This window comes from Salvelinus alpinus, chromosome 1, assembly GCF_045679555.1.
Source record: "Salvelinus alpinus chromosome 1, SLU_Salpinus.1, whole genome shotgun sequence".
Taxonomy (NCBI): Eukaryota; Metazoa; Chordata; class Actinopteri; order Salmoniformes; family Salmonidae; genus Salvelinus; species Salvelinus alpinus.
In genome coordinates, this window is record NC_092086.1 from 34547527 (window position 1) to 34553837 (window position 6311).

The 6311-nt window shown below is 38.7% G+C and overlaps 1 long non-coding RNA gene across 1 annotated transcript; it reads left to right on the forward strand.

Moving 5' to 3' along the window:
• Positions 1-543: 543 nt before the first annotated feature.
• LOC139574171 (uncharacterized) lies at positions 544-4865 on the forward strand. The gene is made up of 2 exons (XR_011674736.1): positions 544-1068; positions 3809-4865. It is a non-coding gene; the product is annotated as an uncharacterized lncRNA (long non-coding RNA).
• Positions 4866-6311: the final 1446 nt, after the last annotated feature.

The following is a 6311-nucleotide window of genomic DNA, read 5'->3' on the forward strand; positions in this document are numbered from 1 at the left end:
CTGTTGACTCTGCTGTACTGATGCTCTACTACCCTCTGTTGACTGTGCTGTACTGACGCTCTACTGCCCTCTGTTGACTCTGTTGTACTGATGCTCTACTGCCCTCTGTTGACTCTGTTGTACCGATGCTCTACTACCCTCTGTTGACTCTGCTGTACTGATGCTCTACTGCCCTCTGTTGATTCTGCTGTACTGATGCTCTACTGCCCTCTGTTGACTCTGCTGCCAGTTAGATTCTCTGAGGTTTTTTGTACATATCCTCCACTCCCTCACACCACTGTGTCTCTTGCCCAGTAATACACAGCAGAGTCCTCTGCTCTCAGACCAGGCACCTTCAGAAACACCATACTGTTAGAATTGTCTCTAGTGACTTCTACCCGTCCTTCAACTCTTTTTCCATATTGCGCCAATCCATTCTAGAGCATTTCATGCTGGTTGTCTTATCCAGCCCATATGGTAGCTACTAAATGGAAAGCCAGATCCTTTACAGGAGAGGCTGAGAGGTTCTCCAGACTTTTTCAGGACTGGACTGTAGGGAATGTCCTCCAGACTCTGACCATATACCCCTAATAGAGAAAAGAGAATGAAGACAATAGGTCACTAATATGTTAACTCAATGGATGTTATAATTATCTCTATACGTAAAATACTTTGTTCCAATAAGATGCTAGATTATTGAGTACATACTGCAGATGCCCAGCAAGACCAGGAGGAGGTGTAGTTTACCCGTCATCTTTTCAGGATGGAAGACAATTAACCCGTGGTAGGAAACATCATAAAAGTACACAGACTTGGGAGACAGAACTTGCATGGCAACTGTCGCGTCAAAAAACAGAACACTCAAAACATGAGCACAATGGCAGCTCTTCCTTTAAAGAACTCCAGTTCTCAAGAGGGCAGATATTCCAAAAACACGGGTGGAACTAAAAAATTGAGCCAGGATTTCTGGAGGGACTACTTTTACATGCGCACCTGGCAGATTAGCATGGGTATAAAATGTTTGGGCTTAGCTTTGCTTGGGTCCTCAACATACAAACAGCTCATTGTTCAACCCTAAAGATGCAACTGGTATGTAATGTTTGGAATAATTTATTATGTGCATCCAGTGCTTAGCACAATTTACATGTTTAACTCTGGTAGGAGTGGTGAAATCTTTTTTTTGTGGATATTTTCTGACTGCAGAAGTAATTTCTTCGAAGTGCAAGATTAACTTGTTTCAACGTTTACTTTATTCAAAGCTATGCTTTGTTGCTGTGTCATGCATTGTTTATTGTGTAAAATAATGCATGTTTATTCTCTGTTTAAGGTTATCAACCTATTCCTATTCCTTATTCCTCTGTCATTGAACTACTCTATTCAACAAATCAACTGTTTCAACATATTCAACAAATGGCATCAAAACCATAATAAAACACTAAAAATGAATTGAGTTGTCCCTTTGCATCCTTCACGTGTTGAGCAAGCCGTTTTCAAGTTTGGGCAGAGCTGAAATAATTATAACACCTAGACAACTTGACAGTAACCATGGTTGGGGGGTAGCATGTAACATGCCTATAAAAGAGGTTTCAAGACAATCAATTCCAAGACAAGTCAGACATCATCGATCACTGTCAATCAACAAACATTTTTGTTTAAACAGTAAAGTATTCTTTTTACGTCTCTCATACCAAAATTATGTTTCATGTATTAAGAAGAGTCATGAAATTATTTATATTACATTTTATACTTCCCAAAACAATATCATAAACACATTCATACAAGTGGTCCCTGTAATATACTGGATGTTGTCTCATTCCTTTTAGGAAAACTTTTTAAATCCGGCCTACTGCCCTTTGACACAATCTTTCATCTCTGTCTTCCTCTATCTGTTCAATAAAGGCAGAAAATATATTACAAATGTATTTTTTTTAAACATCACATAAAACGAAATAACAAAATAATAATAATAATGAACAATTCACATCCTGAGGTATTGTGCCCTGAAATGTATTCTCGTTGTTTAAATGATCAGCAACTGTCACTAAACCAATACATGGCTAAACGTCACTCAATTACTTTTTTAAATCATAATTTGATATTTTCTCCCACATCTGCAATACATCACTGTTGTGTGTTGTTTTTTTAAATGTGTTACTGCTCTTTCACAGTGATACATCGGCCCATTTTAGGGTTAATTAAGATGCTATATCAGGGAAATGTCTTTATCAGAGTGCAGGTGCATCCTGGGTAGAAGTCATGCTTGGGTAGCTTTGAACTACTGCACCCAACACTCATTTTGATAGACACACCTGATGAAAACACATTTTTAACACTCTCCCCTATAAATAATTACAATCAAGGCATGTAATGTATTTAGGGGGAGGTGCCCAGGACAGATATGAGAAACCACATGTTGTTTTGTCGCACTGCTTTGCTTTATCTTGGCAGGTCGCAGTTGTAAATGAGAACTTGTTCTCAACTGGCCTACCTGGTTAAATAAAGGTGAAATAAAAATCAATAAATATGGACATTTGTTATTTCAGTGAAGGGCTCATTGTTCAATGCAATTCTTGAAAAGTGTGTTATATGTATTACAAACAAAAACCATGAATATGGTCTGTCAACATTGTGTGTGATGAGTAGCAGTGAATGACTGAAAATATAAAATTATAAAATTAATACAACTGTTGACAACGGCTTGTAATATAAATGAAGTAGTGATTCAATTGTCTCATTATTTGAACCATCTGACCATTTATTCAAACCAAATGCAAATAGTGTTCACGTGGTTGAAACATTGTATGGTTACCAGACACCAGATGGCTTATGGAAAAGACAGTTTCTCCTCAGCTGAAACAAGGTAGTGAGAATTAGATCATGAAAGTGTATAGGAACAGTCCCTGCAGTCCCTGAGATACTTAACTGCTTTAACTGTCTATCTGAATCATCAGAGATGCTAAACTGGGACCCTGAAACACCCAGGTGACAGACTGGAGTTCACCAAGCGTGGTGCCACACAGCTGTGAGGGTCACAGAGGGGAAGAAAGGGGGATGATGTGTGTGAGAGAAACAGACACCACTGAGAAAAGGAGAGCAGGGCCAGTGTGGAACAGAATGGATTATCAAACATAAACCCTTAGATTATGGAATGGATGCATTAATAGTTACTTCTCATACAGTTTGACCAAAATGATGGAAAATATGCTGTTTCTGTGACTTAAAGCATAATAAATAAGACAAAAGTAACTGTAAATATGTTTATTCCATACTAAGTATTTAAATAGTTCGTTTATATTGATATGTTCAGTCAATTTGGTCAGAATCTGTGACGATTTGGGTACTTGTACATTTTACCTCTTTAAAATAACTTAAAAGTTTCAATATCTCAGGCCCAGAAAGTCAGATTCTTACGAGGTAAAGTTCTCCTTGTTCAGCATGGTCCTTGGTGGTGCTACAGACCACAATTGTAGCTGAAAACATCTCCATTTTTGTCCTTTCTGTATATCTGCATGTCTTAAAGCATATTAATTGTTTGAAACGTGACAGTCCACTTTAGATGGAGTGCTCTGTCCATAATAAGACCTGCTCTGTCCATAATAAGACCTTCTCATCACCCTCAGGATGATGAGAAAACTCTCCATTCTGCTGCTCTCTCTCTCTCTGTCTGCCCCGTGAGCTCTGCTTGGTTTTACTCCTTGTCAATGGTTCTTAGCGGCATGACTGAACATGGAAAAAGTTTCTGGGAAACTCTCTTCTGCTTTTCTTAAATGTTCTGATTCTTTCCTATTCTCTCACACATTATTCTTGTTTATTTCTCTCTCTCCATCAGGTTGCAGTGGTCAGAGTCTGGAGTCCATTCCCTCCAGTCCAGTCCAGAAAAATCCTGGAGAAACTCTCAGTCTGTCCTGTAAGATATCTGGATACACTGTTGACAGTCACCACACACACTGGATACGACAACCAGCAGGAAAATCCCTGGAGTGGATGGGTTATTCTGGATTAGGCCTAGGTTACCATGCTAAAAAGTTTGAAGGACGTATGGAAACCACTAAAGATACTAGCAACAGCATGATGACTTTGATGCTGTCTGGTGTGAGAGCAGAGGACTCTGCTGTGTATTACTGTGCACGACAGACACAGTGGTGTGAGTGAGTGGAGGATCTGTACAAAAACCCCTCGAGAATCTAACTGGCAGCAGAGTCAACAGAGAGCATCAGTACAGCAGAGTAACATCCAATGAAAGTCTCAACCACAACATGCCCATGAGAGCCTAAACAACCAGCATATTGTCAACACAACTACATGAACACAATGTACACCAGAGGAGGTTGGAGGGATGAGCTATCGGAGGACAGGCTCATTGTAATGGATGGATGGAATCTATCTAAATGGAACAGTGTCAAACACATCAATCAAACATCGGTTTTAAGGTCTCTGCACTGGCTGCCTGTGAGTTTAATCATGCATTTTTAAGATTCTTCTATTGGTTTTTAAATCAATCCACTATTGTGCACCCCAATACATTACAGATATGCTTTTAAATTATGTACCCAGTTGGTCCCTCAGATCTTCTGGCACTCGCCTTTTAACTATCCCAAAGCCTAGGACTAAGAGGCATGGAGAGGCAGCCTTTACTTACAATGCCCACCGCCTCTGGAATAGCCTGCCAGAAAACCTGAAGGAGGGCGAAACTGTGGACATTTTTTAAAGAGATTTTAAAACACACCTTTTTAAGCTTTGCTTTTCCTTGGGGTGCTTTTTATTCCTTCAGTTTTTATTGTTATTCTTTTTATAATGTTTTCCCTGTGAAGCATATTGTGTTCCATTCCATGTCTGAAATGTGCTGTATAAATAAAGCTTGATTTGATTTGATCACGTGGAAACCACATTTGACTCTGTTCCATTTATTCCATTCCAGCCATTACAATGAGCTCATCCTCTTATAGCTCCTCCCACCAGTCTGATGTACACATTCATTTGGGGAGAGGTGTAGAAAGAAGACAGGAATCACATCAAGCTTTGTTCATTCATGATGAATAATGTGATTTTCATTGATAGATTGATGTCTAATCTTCTATTTAATTCATGAAAGATATATCGTTATTCAGAAAATCATCACCCCACAGTTCAGTTTGATGAGTGGGGTTATGAGTTTTTCCGGACTACGTGACCTAAGCAGGAAAACCTTTATAGACTCAAACTTGGGCCCAGAGTTATTCCTGCCCAGATCATGTGATCAGAGAAAACTGACCCTATATCACAGAGATGTACAGGGATCTCAACTTGGACATTGCCATTAAGGGATTCCACCATTGTAATGTACTCAACTGGGTGGGGATTCCTATAGGTTTGGGAGCAATCAGCCAATGATCAGAGCATTGTCTTCTTCTTCAAATTGGGTTGTATGGTTTGTAAATGGCTTTAAACTATATCATCTAGTGGCTACAATACATGAATGACACACAGGATTTGATTCAAGACTCCAGCACTCCAGGTTGTGGTAAATTACAAATATTAGCTTTACACTTTTTTTCAAATACAAAATTAGAAGAAAATTGACTACTTTAATATGGAGCTAGCCTCAATGGCACTTCCCCACAAAGAATGATAGAAGCCTCTTGTGACCAAAATAACGTATTAGCATGGGCTGCGCCATTGACGGCTTCCACCATTTTAATGTAGTCAACGGGATGGGACCTCCAACTTCATTGGCTGATCCCTCCTGGGGCCAGCCAATCGTGAAGAAGCAAATAGATTACTTCAAAATGCAGTTCTCACAAAACAAATACATGCTAAACCAGTTTAAAAAAATTAAGACTCCAAATTTGGTAATTACAAACAACAACGCGATTAATGGCAATTTTAAAAGGTTGTACGAAAATGTTTTTAAATCAGAATTAAATAACAGTTGGACGGAACCTATTGCCTTAGACTCAACAACCCTGAACATATAATCAGAAGGCAAAAAATTATCACGAAAAAACGACATCACAAAAAACATTATTTTAAATACTGTTAAAACATTCGCTTGGAGAAAAGCACCAGGAATGGATGGCTTTCCCATGAAATTCTATTCAACATTTTGGGACAAAGTAGCGTGCCTTTTAACACTCATTTCAACACACATGTCAGTTCCATGTATAAAACAGTCATCAAAGTCTATAAAACATGCTTACATATACCCACATAAAAAAATATAAACATTTCATATCTCATTACTGCTCATTAGGTCTCCCTATATATCCCTATCCTCCATCTCTCTATGTCAATGAAAACCTCTTAAGGATCGTACCCATTTTTTAAATTGTCACCTAAAATGACATACCCAAATC